The 18,250-nt window shown below is 43.6% G+C and overlaps 1 protein-coding gene across 1 annotated transcript in view; it reads left to right on the forward strand.

Moving 5' to 3' along the window:
• The window catches only part of RAP1A (RAP1A, member of RAS oncogene family), a gene marked incomplete in the record, with an annotated part of 951,057 nt that extends 946,480 nt beyond the window's left edge, over positions 1 to 4,577 (forward strand). Inside the window, 1 exon segment of the mRNA XM_044076989.1 lies at positions 3,843 to 4,577.
• Positions 4,578 to 18,250: the final 13,673 nt, after the last annotated feature.

Here is an 18,250-nt window from a genome sequence, read left to right on the forward strand (position 1 = left end):
CTTCGTGTTAGCGCTTTTGCAGTCCTCTGCACCCCCTGCAGAATTAGTCCTGAGAGCCTTAGGGTCCATGGCAGCAGCAATCAACCTGATCCCTTGTGCTCGTCTGCATATGAGAATTCTACAGTGGACGTTGCAAGTTCAGTGGTCGATTCTTCATCAACCTTTAGATTTTCCAATTCCTCTGAGCAGAGTGTGCAGAAATTCTCTCACGTGGTGGCTCCAGTGTCAGAATCTGCAGGAGAGACGTCCCTTTCTTGCGTCCCAACCCCAAGCCACTGTGACCACGGACGCCTCCCGCCTAGGGTGGGGGGGGCATTGTTCGGGCAGGACTGTTCAAGGCACATGGGCCCAAAATGAGACCGTTCTGCATATAAATGTTCTAGAGATGAGAGCGGTCATTTTAGCGTTGCAGGCCCTTCATGCTTATCTCCCTCTGGGAACTATTGCGATCCAGTCAGCCAATGTCTGTGGTCTGGTATATCAACAAACAGGGGGGAACCAAGTCTTGTCCCCTTTGCTGAGAAGCCATGAGAGTCTGGGAATGGGCGATCTCCATCAACCGCTTTCTGATAGCAACGCACATTCGGGGTCGGTCCAACATCTTGGCGGACAAATTGAGCAGAACTATCCTTTCTCCCTATGAGTGGTCTCTGAACCCTTGTGTAGCAGAACAGATCTTCCTCAATTGGGGTCAAACTTGCTGTGATCTCATCTCATTGCCTTCTAATGCAAAGTGCAGCGAGTTTTTCGCTCTAATCCCCCCGACGGTGGAAACCCCCAGAGATGCTCTTGTTCATGCTTGGCCACCCGGTCTTCTTTATGCATATCCCCTGCTTCCACTCATGATAAAGTTCTTACAGAAAGCACACCACTCGAGGAGCAGATTGATCCTCATAGCCCCATTCTGGCCTCGTCAAGTCTGGGTCCCCTGCCTACGGTCTCATCTCATAGCTCCACCTTGGATCTTGGATCTCATTCCGGATCTGATTCATCATCCTTGGGAATGCTTCCTCTCAATCTGGACAGCCTAAAGCTCACAGCTTGGCTGCTCCAGTTCCACTAGTTGCTAGGACTCCCGGTATCTCTTTTCCTGTTAAATCTATCTTGGTTGCAGCACATAAATCCTCTACCAGGAAAATTTATTGTAGCAAATGGAGACGCTTCTCCATTTGGGCTTCACAGAGAAATCTAGATCCTTTTACTGCTCCGATCCCAGCAGTATTAGACTTTTTGTCTCGTATCTTCCAACAAGGAGCCAGCTCTTCCACAGTGAAGGTCCAGCTGGCAGCTATTTTTCATTTCCATGTAGGGGACAATTTAGGCTCTCTCGCTGCTGCCAGAATTTGTAAGACCTTTTTGAAAGGCACTTTTCTTCTGAGACCTATTAAGAATCCATCCTCACCATGGGATCTGACTGTGGTTCTTCAGGCCTTAGTTGCGCCTCCTTTCGAGCCCTCTGCATCAGTTAAATTAAAATTTTTGTCATGGAAGACGGCTTTTCTGGTAGCTGTAACTTCAGCAAGGAGAGTGTCAGAGCTTCAAGCTCTTTATATGAAACCCCATATCTTGTGTTTCATAAGGACAGGGTGTCTCTCAGGACTAATCCATCCTTTCTTCCTAAAGTTGCTTCTGAGACTAACATTAATCAGACTATTAATTTGCCTGTCTTTTCCCCTAATTTTCAGAACAAAAGGGAATACAAACTTCATTTGCTGGATGTTCACAGACAGTTGCGTTTTTATTTGCACAGGACAGCGGCCTTTCGTAAATCTGATCAACTTTTTGTTTCTTTTGCTAAGCCCTTTTTAGGGAAACCAGTTTCAAAAGTGACTCTTGCTAGGTGGATTTCCCTTTGTATCCTGCAAGCATACAGAGAGCTTGGTTTACCAGAACCATTAGGAGTTCATGCTCATTCTACACGTTCTATGGCAACGTCTGCAGCATTCTTGTCTAGGGTTTCCCTGGATGACATTTGCTTAGCGGCTACCTGGGCATCTTCTCACACCTTCATTACTCATTATAAACTAGATTTTGTATCTAGAGGAAGGGCTTCCTTTGGCTCTGCGGTGCTCCGGAATATCCTTCCGTAAGGACCTCACAAGATTTCGGGTAGCTGGAGACTGTCCCACAGGTTGCTGATCAAATAAAGTTAACTACTTCAGATAAAGAAGTTATGTACTCACCATAACGTTTCATCTGAGTAGGTAAACTTCATTTGTCAGCAACCGTCCCTTCCGCCTTCCCCCTTACCTTGGCGTCATTTTTGCTGAACTCTATGTTCGGAGTTCACGAGTTGGAGGTTTGTCCTTGGTTTGGGGTTCTTGGGTTAGTTTGTTGATGTCATGTGTGGAGTGGCAAACTCGATCTGAGGATTGGAAGGAGGTTGCAGTGTAGTATGGGTGGGGCGGAGGAGCTTGGATCTTTTGCTTGGTATGCTGCAGGCTCAGATCCATACCGGATCCAAAACCCACAGGTTGCTGACAAATGAAGTTTACCTACTCAGATGACACGTTATGGTGAGTACATAACTTCTTTTTTTGTTCTTGAAGCATTAACTAAGTTTCCTTTTGAGCCAACATCTTCCTCATCCTTGCAGTTTCTGTCTTGGAAGACTTTTTTTCCCTCGTAGCAGTGACCTCAAGTAGAAGAATTTCTGACTTGCATGTGCTGCCTAGTTAGTGTTTCCTAAGGACAGGGTCTGTACTCTCAAATCCTTCCTTTCTTCACAAAGTGGCATCCAAACTAATTTGAATCAGCCCATACACCTGCCAGTGCATTTAAATAAGGGGGAGTACATGCTTCATACTTTTTATGTTCAACAACAGCGATGATTTTACGTCCACAAACGTAAGACCTTTAGAAAAGATTCTCAACTCTGTGTCCTTGGTTACAAGGAAACTTGGTTCCAAGGTCACTTTATCCAAATGGGTCTCTGACTGTATTACATTTGTTTATTCTGTCAGCGGCTGTTACTTACCATGCCAGACCTAAGGTTAATTTATTTATTGACATTTGTTGACCAGGAAAGTCCACTGGGCCAATGACCCATTTTCAGTGGAGGCCCGGGGAGAAAAGCTCCATACAATCACAAAGTTTTACATAACATCAGCTTAACTTTGAAAGTCAAGAAAGTTTTTACACAATACAAATTGAAGTAGATATACAAAACAAATACATATTACAGAGGTATACAAAGGTGGTGGCAACTTCTGCAGCCTTCTTCAAGAATTCATCAGTTGATGAAATATGTGCAGCTGCAACTTGGTCAGTGCTGCATACCTTTACAGACCATTACAAACTGGTCTTAATTGCAAGGTCTAGGGCTCATCTTAGAGACACCATTCTCAGGGGTCTACTGTCATGATTCCATCCAGGTATTCAGTATCTGGGGATTCTGACCCGTCAGTCAGATGAAATGTACTGGATGAATAGAATATAACAGCTGTATAGTTGCTATAATGCAGGTTCCTTTCATCCACATCTGTCTGATGTGACAGCCCTCCTTCCATACCTAGTCCAGTTGTTAAATACAAAGGATTTGCAGGATCTTTCACCCCTCTTTATGGGTTCTGTGACAATCTTTTTTATTGGACAACAAACTTGATCCAGATGCTCAAGGCTGGAGCAGTAGTTTTGCTGTTGCGGTCTAACATAGGGCTTGAAGACCCATCACTCGTATCCAGACAAGACATTGATGAAAGGATTCAGCATTATGGTAAGTAGATGACTATCATTTTTTGTGCCATCATTGTTTATAGAGTGAAACAGATACAGTGTTAACCAGCTTAAAGTAACAGATGAACTGAAAAATGTATTTTAACGTTTTCCTTTCTATGTTCTAGAATGCAGGAATGAAGAACTGTTGCCTAAATGGAAAGTGCCAGCATTCCATCCCACTGTAGAGAGAAAACTAAAATTAAAATGACCTCATTGAAGAGGACTTACCTGTTTTATATCATAAGTGAAAAAAACTGATCTCAGCAATTTGCACACAAGGTCCCCAAAAATGCTCTCTGTACAACATGGAAAAAAAGACAACAGTATTTTCGTTTGCAAAAGTGGTTATAAGAGATGTAAAAATGATTATATTTGAATTTAGTTGTGTAATTATACAAAAGAGCATGGACACATTTCAGATGTTATAGATATTTCAAGTGTAATTAAGAGATGATTTACATATTGACCTTCTCCTGTTCCTTTTTTTCTTCCTATCATGCACTGAAAATTCAAGTATAATAGAGGCTACTTCACCCCAAACTGCATTTCTTGTTTGTTTCCATTGTTGGACAGACCACAACAAATAATGTATACCCGTTTGGTCTTGTGACTTAATTTTATATTTAAGTTAAAGAAAAACATTGTTTATTCTGCCACTATATTCTGGTTAAAATGTGCATAATGCTTTGGAAACAAATGGGTCTTTTATAAGGGAAAAACTGTGGAAAATTGATTTATATGGCTTTCAAAGCTGAAATATATAATATACTAAACCAAGTCTAATATTGCTTCTTGTGTTTTACTGCCACAAATTAAATTACAGCTTTTATGAATTAAAATTTAGTACATTTTTATTGTTATGATTGTGTGTTTTTATTCAAAATGTATAGCAAGTCTAATTCATAAACTAGTTTTGCTTTTTTGGATCGTGCTAGAATATAGAATGAGACAGTTTGTCTGTCTTTTTGCCATGCAGTGCAATCTGCTTTGGTCTGCTGTTATCCAAGGTGCTGCTGTTTTGATGTCTATAATCTTGCTGATGTCTAAATCCAAGTGAAAGAGTAAGCATAATTCTTTGTAATATGGACAGGTTTGCCTGGACCTTGGAAGTATGTAATGATATTTATTTTAAAATGGAGGGTTGGGGAGAAAAATATTTATAAATATTAACACTTAATAGAGTTGTCAAAAATGCCTTTTAAATTGTAACATTAGCTAATTTAATAAATGTGACTTTCAGATTTTCAGCTTTGATATTTGCAAAAGGCCAATGTTAGGTGACCTTAGCCTGAGGAGTATTGAAGTTTGTCCTAAATTCTTCATCAGTGTCAATCTTCTCGCCTCAATACTTTTTTCATATTCATGGAGTGATCCACTGACATTGGTGTTGGACTTGTTTTTGCTCAATCCAAATAATTTCATGATGATCATTATCATTGCTGCTGTTGCCTTAGCTGTATTGGTTATATCCTGCCAAGGATAAAGGTGCCAGGCCAGTCTCCTAAAGGTCTGGTCTTCTTCCACATGCACCTAGTGGGAAAAACCTGCAACCTAGGCACAAAAACATCAGAACTTTTGTGCCACCCTCAGAGAGCATTCATCTTGTGGACTTCATAGGACTGACATACAGCTTTCATTCATCTTTTCCTATGCAAAGAAGTTCCCTCCAAGAGAAAACCTTCCACTGTTTTTTTTTTCTATAAAATGTGCAACTTAATATGAGAAACTTGTTTTGTTGTGTGTTAATGTTTCACTATGTAGGCTGGCCTGACAGACTGTTTTACTTTCTGCTTATTTTAAACACTTTTCTGAGAAACTTAATGGTTATTTGGTGGGGTTTACTATTTTTGTATTTGGAACAAGTGTGTCTTAGGAGTGTCGTCATGTGTTTTGCATGTGATCACTACTTTTGATAGCTTGTCTCTTGCCATCCGGTTCTTCCTATGCTAGCCAGGAATCTGGTTTCTTTTTCGGCAAAACCATGGGACAGCATACTTGTCCCATGGTCCTACCTTCCTCCAGTCCCAAGGAATAAAACTTGTAAGGAGCTTCCAATGACTGCCTGGATTATTCAGTTTTGATACATTTTAGGCACCTTTTACTGATGACTTGCAGTGAGTGTCAAAGTAAGCAAAAGAAACCCATTTACTTAGGAAATCATATATTGCTAAATGGAAAAAATTCAGTAGTTGGTTCATGGGTAAATAGTAGGCTAGTTGCCCATGTGGACCATTTTAGGCCTTGACAATTTCCCTTCTAAAGGTAAGATTCAAACCTTGCACCTTGTGTCTGTGAGATACCATTATACCAACCCCCCGACCCTGAGAGTGGTGGTGCCGCACTAAGAAACAGACCCCATTCAGTATTTCTGTATCTGCTGTATTTGTATAGGTAATTATCCTTTGGCCTTTCTTATTTCTCTGTCATGGTTAATTTCAACATTTCTGTCCATGGATCCACCCTATTCATCACAGTCTTTAGTCAAGCTATTCTTGAATGGGTTTTATACATGCGTACACTGAGAAAACTGGTGGGCAACTGTCTGAGAGTTTAACTTTGTCTTTGAAGATTTAACACTACCACCTTTTTAACCAGCTCATCAGGCAGGTTTATGGTTTATTACATGGAAAATAGTGTTAATGATTGCTCTGACATCTGTAAGAAGAGTATCTGAGCTGCAAGCTCTTATGATGGGTCAACCCTGTTTGACATTATCCATAAACACCATCTACCAGTCAGAGGCCGCCCTTTCAAGACAGGGCAGGTAGTGTGCCTACCTGCCCACCTTGAAACCCCCACCCCATCCTTCTATCCCCCTCTTTTTTCGTTTCTCTCACTGTCTCCAAGTGTGGAGACTTATCACTTCAGACAAGTGGGTTCTATCCATAATAGAAAACTGGTACTTCATGACCTGGATCATTCCACCACAGAGAAAGGGAATCCACAATCCCTCAAAGGAACAGCTTCACCTCTTAAAACCAGTGCTAGACAGCCTTGTGACTCAAGGTAACATTCAGCCAGTTCCACAGTCTGCTATGGGGAGAGGGTTTTACTCCAGGATTTTCCTAGTTCCAAGAAAAGATGGTCCCTGGAGACCAATTCTAAACCTCTTGCATCTCAACCTCTTCCTTCAAGTGCCCACCTTCAGGATGCTGACTTTGCCAACTCTCTTTTTACTTCCCTTCCCTCAAGGGTTCATGACCACCTTGGCCATCAAGCATGCTTGTCTCCACATCCCCTATAAAGCCCAGCTTCAGGAAGTTCCCAAGGGTCAGAGTGGGCTCCTCTCACTTTCAGTTCTCTGCCTTGCCCTTTGGACTTTCCACTGCACCCAGAGTATTCACCAAATGTCTGGCACCAATAATTGCCTTCTGCAGGACAAGAGGGATCCAAATATTCCCATATCTGGATGACATCCTCATTCAGGCAGACTGCAGACAGTCCCTTCTGCAACACTTACAAGAAACCATTGCACTCCTACAGTCCCTGGGGTTTCAGGTCAGTTACCCAAAATCTCAACTGGTACCCACCCAAGACTGTCTTTCTGGGGTGCAGGATCAGAACAGACATCTTAAAAGCTTACCTTCCTCTTCAAAAGGTAGAAAGCTTGACATATTATTTGCTCCTAGTTCTTCAGGCCAAAGAAATGACTGCAAGACAGTACCCCAGGCTCCTGGGCTGCATGGTCTCCACTATTCCCATGCTGCCTTTAGCCAGACTTCACATGAGGAAACTGCAATGGTACTTCAGGTCAGTTTGGATGCAGCACTCTCACCCCCTAGAGTACAGGGTGCCCCTCCTGCCCTGCCTCATATAGGAACTACATTGGTGGTTGAATCAGGTGAAGCTTAACCCAGGTCTTCCACTCCAACCCTCTCAACCCAAATAGATTATATACACAGATGCCTCAGACCTAAGGTGGGAGCGACTATGGGGCACCTGAAAGTGCAGGGAGTGTGGCCAGCACCACACAAGAAAGAGCACGTCAGTGTGAGAGAAATGAGGGCAGTACTACTAGCCCTGCAGACCTTCCAAACTAGACTTCAGTAGGGACCACTGAAGCTTTTTACAGACAGTACCACAGTTCTGTGATATCTCAACAAGCAAGGGGGGAAACCAAATCGTATTTACTTTGCATACTAGCTCTCCTGGTATGGAAACTGGCCTCCACACAGGGAGTGACTCTATAGGCCTTATACATACCTTCACAACAGCTTGGAGCCTTTCTCCCTGGGTCTCTGCTGAAAATTGCCTTCGTTCCAAGTCAGACTTTACCAGTTAACAAATGTTAAAAACAGAATACCCAGGCAGACTCCCTCGACAGGTCCATCGCTATGGCCCACGAATGGATGCTGCACCATGGATGTCTTTTCTGGACCTGGTCCATGGATGGGATACACCTCAAGTAGACTTGCTTGCCTCCACCATCAACAAGCAACTTCCCTCTTTTTGCACCAGACTACCAGAACCACGGGCTATGGCAACAGATGCCTTTTCAATTTCTTGCAAGGGGATGATGTTCATCGTGTTTCACTGTTGCAGTCATTACTCTTGGGTTATCCTGCTGGCAGGCTACTCGCAGTCGGCCTGAATTCCAAAGTCCTGGTCCAGTGTCGGTTGCCGTTGCCTCTTCCCTGACGTCAGTGCGCCAGGGGTATAAAAGATGCAGCAGACGTCATTTTCTCCAGTCTTTCTTGCCGCGTGGTGCCCAAAGCAAAAGCAGTTCGCAAGTGCCGGTCGGCCGACTCCTGAGATTTTCAAAATCGAATTTCAGATCCGAAGTCTTCATTAAAGCTAAGTACCCCATTGAGGACAATTTTTTCTTGCTCCAGACCGATGTCAGAAAAAGTTAACAATTGTATTTCTTGTGAGAAGCAAATACCTCATAAGGATTTTCATTCTTCCTGTATTCCTTGCCTAGGCCCTGATCATGACGTTGCTAGCTGTCGGTTTTGTGCTAGATTTAACCAATGCACTATTAAGCGTCGGTACAATTGTGCCTTTCATTACTTTGGCCAAAGGTTTAATTATATAATGCTATCAGAACAGCCGATGACCAGAGTTTATAAATAGCACAAGAAAAAGGAAAAGGACAGGCATCCGAGGTCCAAAACTGACGAGGCCCCCGCTAGGCCAGTCGCCGGTTCTCAGTGAGGCGCTTTTGCAGCCTCTGACGCCCACTACCTCAGAGCCACAGGCCGTTTCCAACTCCCACGTGGAGCCGACTAGGCCTCAGGATACTCAAGGTATTGGACTCACGGAAGCTATTCCCTCAGATGGGTCCGGAGCCGCTGAGCAGGCATCGGCTTCTGAGGGTGTTTTCAGACCTACACAATTATATGTCAAGCCAACCTCAGCTTCAAAGACTAAAACAGCTCTAAAGACAAAGAAACAAGTACAGCATTCTCCTGGACAGACTTCCATGCCTAAGAAACAGATGCTTAAAATGGCCGAAGACCTAATTAATTTGATCAGGGGTTCCCATCCCCCTCCTGATAAGAGGCCTAGGCAAGAGACAGAATATGACTCTTCTGATCAGGTTTCACTTTCCTCTGATTCCTCTTCCGAACAGGGATACTCTTTCCCTATGAGGATTCCAATGTTGAATCTATTCCTTTAGCCTCTCCTCCTGAGGATTGTTCGGGGAAACCCTACATACCATGGTGGAGCATTTTCACTGGGAGAGCCAAGATTACTCAGAATCTAAGAAAAGGCTCAGAGACTTTCTTTTACTACCTCAGCACAGACCTCTCACTATTCCACCTATTCTAGACATTGTAGATGATGTATTTTCAGAGTTCGACCTGTCTCCTGACTCTTTACCCCCTGCACCTGCTAAGCCAGACAGAATACTACAGGGTTCCAGACTCTCATACATTTCTATATAAAAACCTTGCTGCTGACCCAGAAACTATTTCTCAGGGTTCCAAAGGGGTCAAGGCTTCCACTGCAAAAAACCCTGTCCCCTCTGATAGGGATTCTAGGGCACTGGACAGATGGGGGAAAAAAAGTTTACACTTCTGCTACCTTGGCTGTAAGGGCTTTAAATTGTCAGTTTCATATGCTTAAATATCAGCAGTACTTAATGTCACTGCTTAAACAGAAAATGTCAGCAAATTCTGAATGTTCTGATAACAAGGAAATGCAGGATTTATTGCATGCAGCTGAACAAGTGTGAAAGCATACTTTGCAATATGGTTTTGATTCACTGGAGGCCTCTTGCAGGGCCGCTGTTAGGGGTTCTGTCATTAGAATGCATGCTTGGTTAAAGGAACAGAATCTGCCTGATCATGTTAAAGCAAAATTATTGGATGCTCCATTACAGCATGATACTTTGGTGTTAAGGCAGAAGAGATGTTGAAGAAAATGGAGGATAAAGCGAAATCCATGCAGACAGTTAAGGATGTCTTACAGGTACAGCCACCCAGATTTAGCAGGAACTGGCCTACAAAGAATTGGTCCTTTCCAGTGTCAGACAGGCCACAAAGAGGCAGATACAGATGCCCCAGAGACAGATCTCAGCCCAAAGGCTCATACAGGCCAAAACAATGGGGTGTTTCTACCTCCAAAAGCGGAGAAGACAAGTCACAACCATACAGGAAACAGTCCCAATGACTTTCCTCTGCCAGAACCAAGCACTTATCTTTTGGCAGCCCCCTTAGGGGGAAAACTAGCACTTTTTTCACCAAATTGGCACATGATTACCCAGGACAAATGGGTCTTGAACATAGTGTCTCAGGGCTACAGGTTCCACTTTTACACCCTAGCAAGTACAAAAGGTATGCCAGACCTGCCACACAATCCATGGACAGAGGCGCAAAAGCAAGTTTCATCCCTCATGGACATGAGGGCCATTCAACAAGTACCACAACAAGAGCAGGGACAAGGATTTTACTCAAGACTTTTCTTGGTGCCCAGAAAGGACAAACCCTGGAGACCAATACTGGACCTGTCTATACTAAACACTTTTCTGGATGTTCCAAAATTCAAAATGTTGACTCTACAGCAGCTACTGCCCATGCTGGGCAAGAAGGCTTGGCTCGTAACATTGGATCTAAAAGAGGCATACCTGCATATCCCAATCGGATAATCTTGCAGAAGATACCTCAGATTAATAGCTGGCTCAATGCACTACCAATTCTCTTCACTGCCCTTTGGCTTATCTACTGCGCCCAGGGTCTTCACAAAATGTCTGGCACCAGTAATTGCATTTTGCAGACAAAGAGGAATTCAGATATATCCTTACTTGGACGACAGCCTCATTCAAGCAGAGAACAAAGACATTCTACTAAAGCATCTGGCATTTGTAAAAAGATTACTAATTTGCCTAGGGTACACAGTAAACGAAAAGAAATCAAAACTAGTACCCTCTCAAGAGATAATATTCCTGGGTGCAAGCTTAAATACAACTGCCCGGATGGCTTATCTCACGCCAGACAAAGGCAACTGACTTCTTACTTCAAAATGTTGGCAACGACCCAGTTATCTGCAAGGAAAATCCTGCAGGCTTTGGGCTTCATGGCATCCTGCATTCTGCTAATTCCATATGCCAGACTGCATATGAGGAAACTACAATGGTGTCTAAAAAGTGTTTGGACTCAACATTGCCACAGCCTGGAAACAGTAATTACCCTCATTCCCCTGCCTGCAACAGGAGTTTCGATGGTGAGCACAGGCCTGTCACCACAACAAGGGACAGCCATTCACTTTACCTACAGCCAGGCAGACACTAACAACGGATGCATCAGATTATGCCTGGGGGGCCCACATGGCAGGAAAATGTATTCAGGGCACATGGCCCGCAAGCCAGATGCATCTTCATATCAATCAAAAAGAGATGCTAGCTGTTCAGAATGCCCTGACAGCTTTCAAGTATCTACTTCATCCAGGACAACTACTGATAAAGACAGACAATACTACAGTCATGTGGTACATAAACAAGCAGGGAGGCACACATTCCTACCCCCTCTGCAGACAAGCCGTGACTTTGTGGGACACAACATTGATTTATCAAGTTCATCTGCAAGCACAATTCCTGCCAGGAAAAGTAAATACTCTGGCAGACGAATTAAGCAGAAACCTCATGGATCCCCACGAGTGGAAACTGGATCCACAAGTATTCAGCATAACAAGGAAATGGGGATGCCCAGACAGATCTATTTGCCTCCCCTCACAACTGCCAATTACAGAGATTCTGCACAAGGATTTATCACAAGCAAGCATGGAAAGTGGATGCTCTATCCTTCAGATGAAAAACCTAACAGTGTATGCCTTTCCTCCACTGTCTCTTCCTCCCCAAGGTACTCATAAAGGTCAGACAAGAGAAGCCAAAAATGATACTGATTGCCCCAGACTGGCCACATCAGCACTGGTACCCAATCCTAAAGAACTTGTCTCAAGGTCCAGCCTGGACATTGCCTCAAACTTCTCACTTACTGATCCAACAAAACAGATCCTGCACAGCCAACTCAGGACCTTAAATCTGGCAGCATGTTGAATAATGTAGCCATCCATAACACTCCTCTTTCAAAAGCTGTTATGGATGTTATCTTGGAGGCCAAGAGGCCCAGTACCAAAAAATCTTATGCAGAATAATGGAAGATATTCTGTGCTTGGAACCAGGAATAAGGAATTGACACGTTTGTACCAAATATTCCTCATATTTTACAATACTTAACTGAGATGCTGGACAAAGGCCTATCCTTTTATATCAATTAAGATTCATGCCTCTGCTATTTCAGCCCATTACAATACGGAGCCACCTATCTTTTCTCATCCTTTAATAAGGCAGTACCTCAGAGGAGCCAAAAACATAAGACCTTCAAGGACAGCACCAATACCTGCATGGGACCTCAATTATGTCTTGGAAAAACTCACACTGCCTCCTTTTGAGCCAGCCACAGCAGCTGATATAAAATTCTTATCCTGGAAAACAGCTCTGCTCCTAGCAATAACCTCTGCAAGATGAGTCCTGGAGTTGCAGGCACTCATGGCTATGGAACCTTTTATCATTTTCCATCCAGACCGGGTTTCTCTGAGGACGAACCCTACATTAATACCTAAGGTGGTGTCCAGTGTGGCCCTTAACCAAACCATTCACTTGCCTACCTTTTATCCAAACCCACAGATAAGGGTGAGAGACTTCTGCATTCTTTGGACATACATACATAGACAGCTACGCTTCTACTTGGACAGAACTAAAGCTTTCAGAAAGATTGAGCAACTTTTAGTGGCATAGGCTGCAGGATCACAAGGAAAGGCGATCAGAACAGACTATTTCAAAATGGATATGCCATTGCATTAATTTCTGCTACTCACAGCATGGCAAATCAGTGCCTAAGGGCATTAGGCCACATTCTACCAGAGCAGCAGCCACTTCAGCAGCCTTCCTCAGAGGAGTACCAACCAAAGACATCTTAGAGGCTGCAACTTGGAGTTCAGTGCACACTTTTACAAAGCACTACCACTTACCTCTGTATTCTAAATCAAGAGCAGGCTTTGCCACTGCAGTTCTGCAAGGCCTCATAGCCTATCCTAATCATATTTAGCCCAGCCACCCATCCTCAGCTTTGGGATTCAACCCAAGAATAATGACCAACAGTGAAACACGATGAACATAGTACAGTTGTGTACCTACCATAAATGTAGATTTTCGAGTGTATTCACTGTTGCAGTCCAGGTTACCCTCCCACCATCCCCCTTTCATTTGCTGGGTCTTATCTGTAATTCTCTATTCTATACAACCTATGTGGTGTATTTGCTTGTAGATGAAGGAAATGTTTACTTTAGTGCATGCATGTTTATTGGCATAATCTATTTAGCCTACCCTTTTGGGGGCATCTGACATTTGTGGCAAGAAAAACTGAAGAAAATGGCATTGGCTGCATCTTTTATACCCCTGGCGCACTGACGTCAGGGAAGAGGTGACAGCAACCGACGCCGGACCAGGATTTTGGAATTGAGGCCGACTGCAGGTAGCCTGCCAGCAGGATAACCCAAGAGTAATGACTGCAACAGTGAATACACTCCAACATCTACATTTATGGCAGGTACACAACAGTACTTTTCTGTATGCATTCCCCCTCCTTCCCCCTTGTTCAGAAGGTCCTGCTGAAAGTACAGCAGGACAGACCAAAAATCTTGCTGGTGGCTCCCTTTTGTCCAAGACAGCATTGGATGTTCTTCGTGTTTCACTGTTGCAGTCATTACATTTGGGTAATATGCTGGCAGGTTGCCCTCAGTCAGGCTGATTAACAAAGTCTTGGGTCCTGCGTCGGTTGCTGTCCCTTCTTCCATGATGTCAGGTCGTCAGGGGTATAAAACATGCAGGCGACACCATTACATCAGTCTTTCTTGCCGCACAGTACCCAAAGCAGAAGCAGTTTGCAAGTGCCGGTCGACTGACTCCTGAAATTTTCATTTTCGAGTTTCAGAACCGAAGTCTTCAACTAAAAAGCTAAGTACCCCATTGGGGAAACTTTCTTGCTCCTTACTGATGTCAGTAAAAGTTAATTCCTTACTTGTGGGAAGCAAGTACCTCATAAGGATTTTCATTTGTACTGTATTCCTTGCCTAAGCCCTGACCACAATGTACCTTGCTGTCGGTTTTGTGCTAAATTTAATCAACACACTATTAAACATCGGTATATCTTTGCTTCTAAATATTTTGGCTCACGCTTTAATTATCCAGAAATGTCGTCAGTTAGCAATCCGACTACCAGAATACCTAAAAAACACAAAGAAAAAGTGACAGACCTTCTAGGTCCAAAACTGACGACGCTTCTCCTAAGCCAGTCACCAGTTTGCTGGTACTCAGTGAGGCGCTTTTGCAGCCCCTGATACCCACTACTTCTGATATGCAGGCCTCTACTGAGACCCATTTGGATTCCGGTATGCTGCGAGATGCTTCAGCTATGGAACCCCACGGATGTCTCTACCTTAGATTGGTCCGGAGCCACTGTGTAGGCATCGGCTTCTGAGGGTGTTTTCAGGCCTACAGATTTGTATATTAGACCAACGCCATCTTCAAAACTAAGGCCAAAATCTAAATCTATATCTAAAAAAAAGATGCCTGGGCCACATGCGGAGGCCCCTATGCCTAAAAAACAAATGATCAAAATGGCTGAAGATTTAATTACTCTGATCAGGGTTAGCCAACCCCCCCCCCCCTTCTAAGAGGCCTAGGCAAGACATTGATTGTGAATCTTCTGAACAGGATTCTATTTCTTCTGAATCTTCTAATGAACAGGATTTGTCTATACCTACTTATGAGGACCTTGATGCAGAAGATTCCATTCCTTCTGCTTCTCCCCCTGAGGATTTTTCATTTCTGGTATCTTTACATACCTTAAGGGAACATTTCCACTGGGAAAGTCAGGACTTCTCAGAATCTAAAAAGAGACTTAGGGATTTCCTTCTTCCTCAGCATGGGCCTTTGGCTATACCCTCCTGTTCTAGACATTGCTGATGTTTTTTTCAGAATGTAGTATGGCTCCTGATTCTCTGCCTCCAGCTCCTTGTAAGCCAGACAGATACTAAAAGGTTCCTGACTCCCACAAATTCCTTTTCAAAAATCCTATTGCAGATCCTGAAACTATTTCTCAAGGCCCCCAAGGGCATTAAGGCCTCTACTGCTAAAATTCCAACCCCTTCTGATAGAGATTCCAGAGCGCTGGATAGATGGGGTAAGAAGGTTTACACTTCTGCAACCTTGGCAATCAGGGCTTTAAACTGTCAATTTCATATTCTTAAATATCAACAGCATGTCATGGGACTGCTTAAACAGAAAATGATGTTAATTTCTGACTGTGTGGAAAATAAAGATTTACAGGATTTATTGCATTCAGCTGAGCAAGTTGGAAAACATACTTTGCAATGTGGTTTTGATTCTTTGGAGGCCTCTTGCAGGGCTGCTGAACTGAATCTGTGCTAAGAAGGCATGCTTGGCTCAGAGCAAACTCTGCCTGACCATGTTAAAGCAAAATTGTTGGATGCTCCTTTATAACAGGACCGTCTCTTTGGTAATAAGGCTGAAGAAGTTTTAAAAAAGATGGAAGCTAAAGCTAAATCTATGCAAACTGTGAAAGATTTCTTACAAGTGCAACCTCCAAGATTTAATAGGCACTGGCCTAATAAGAACTAGTCCTTTCCAGTTCCTTCGAGAGCCACTCAAGTCAAACCCAGACATTCCAAAGGCTCCAGGTTTCAGTCACAAGGGACTTTTAGAACAAAACAATGGGGTGCCTCCTCCTCCTTCTCCAAATCTGGAAACAACAAGGCACCTCCCTATGGTAAACAGTCTCAATGACTTCCCTTTACATTTACCAGGCACTTATGTTTTAGCCTCCCCTTTGGGGGGAAAACTGGCACTTCATGCAAGAAACTGGCAACTTATAACCCAGGACAAATGAGTTTTAAATGTAGTATTCCAGGGGAACAGATTTCATTTCCACACGTTGCCAATCCCAAATGGATGGCCAGACCTGCCACCAAATCAGTGGGCAGAGGCCCCAAAACAAGTACTGTCCCTCATGAACATGGGGGCTATTCAACCAGTGCCAGAAGAGGAAAAGGGACAAGGTTTCTGTTTAAGACTTTTCCTGGTACCCAGAAAAGACAATCATGGCGTTCAGTTTTGGACTTATCTACTCTAAACACATTTCTGGACATTCCAAAATTCAAGATGCTGACTCAACAGTTACTGTCTGTGCTAGGCAAAGATGCCTGGTTGGTAACTCTAGACTTAAGAGGCTTACCTGCATATCCCAATCAGGGAATCTTGCAGAAGATGCCTCTGCTTCAAATCAGGCTACTTGCATTACCAGTTCTCAACGCTGCCCTTTGGCTTATCTACTGCACCCAGGGTCTTCACAAAGTGCCTGGCTCCAGTAATTGCATTTTGCAGGCAAAGAAATATTCAAATATATCCATACCTGGAAGCAGGGACATTCTTCTGAAACATCTGGCATTTGTAAAAAGGGTTCCAACTTGTCTGGGGTACACCATAAACGAAAAGAAATCACAACTGGTACCCTCTCAAAAAATTACATTCCTGGGTGCAAGCTTGAATACAACTGCCCAGATGGCTTACCTTACGCCAGAAAAGCAAATTCATTTGGTAACCTACTTCAAACAGGTAGCCACAAAAAGCCTGCTTATCCGCAAGACAAATTCTGCAAGCCTTGAGGTTCATGGCCTCCTGCATTCTTCTAATTCCCTCAAATGCAAAACTGCATATGAGGAAACTTCAGTGGTACTTAAGTTTATGGAGTCAACATTGTCACAGCCTGGAAACAATGATTCCTATCGTACCTTGCCTGCAACTAGAGTTTCTATGGTGGGCAGAGGCCTGCCACCAAAACAAGGGACTGCCATTCACTCCACCCCCTGCTGCCCAAACCCTAACTACAGATGCAAGACTATGCTTGGGAGGCTCATCTGGCAGGGAAGTGCATTCAGGGAAAATGGAGCCCAAATTAAATGCACCTTCATATCAATCAAAAGGAGATGCTAGCTGTACAGAATGCACTGACCGCTTTTAAGGACTACCTTCATTCAGGACAATTAATGATAAAGACAGACAACACACAGTTATGTGGTACATAAACAAGCAGGGGATACACACTCCTACCCCCTTTGCAGACTAGCCATGGCATTGTGGAACATGGCCTTGACCTGTCAAATACAACTACAAGCTGAATTCCTGCCAGGAAAGCAATACTCTGGCAGACAAACTAAGCAGAAATCTCATAGACCCACACGAATGGAGACTGGAACCACGGATTTTCAGCATGTTGACATGCAAATGGGGGATTCAAGACATAGATCTTTTTGCTTCACCCCAGAACTATCAGTTGGACAAATTCTGCACAAAAACTCTTCACAAAAATGCCTGGAAAGTGGATGCTCTATAATTCAGCTGGAAAAAACTATCAGTCTATGCTTTTCCCCCTCTGCCTCTGCTCTCCAAATTTCTACTAAAAGTCAAACAGGACAAACCAAAAATAATTTTGATTGCTCCAGACTGGCCTCCACAACACTGGTACCCACTCCTGCGCAATGTATCACACCTTCCGCCGTGGCATCTGCCCCAGACGCCTTGCTTACTGTCTCAGCAGAACAACCAAATTCTGCACTCTCGGCTCCAAACTTTGAATCTTGCAGCGTGTCTAATCACCTAAATTCACCCGTAGCATCCCTCAACAAACCTGTGATGGATGTCATTTTGGGGGCGAGAAGGCCTAGTACTAGAAATCTTATGCTGACAAATGGAAAAGATTCTTTGCCTGGAATCAATCACAAGGGATAAGCACAGCAGTGCCCAATATTCCTCAGATTTTACAATACTTAACTGAGATGCTTCACAAGGCCTGTCCTTTTCTTCCATAAAAATCCATGCCTCAGCCATTTCAGCTCATTAAAACACAGAACATCCCCTCTTCTCTCATCCTGTGCTAAAGCAGTATCTCAGAGGGGCCAAAAATTTAAGACCACCCAGGAGAGCTCCAACCCCTGCCTGGGACCTCAATTTTGT

The sequence above is a fragment of the Protopterus annectens genome, chromosome 7.part0, assembly GCF_019279795.1.
Source record: "Protopterus annectens isolate FY-2018-M chromosome 7.part0, PAN1.0, whole genome shotgun sequence".
Lineage (NCBI taxonomy): Eukaryota > Metazoa > Chordata > Ceratodontiformes > Protopteridae > Protopterus > Protopterus annectens.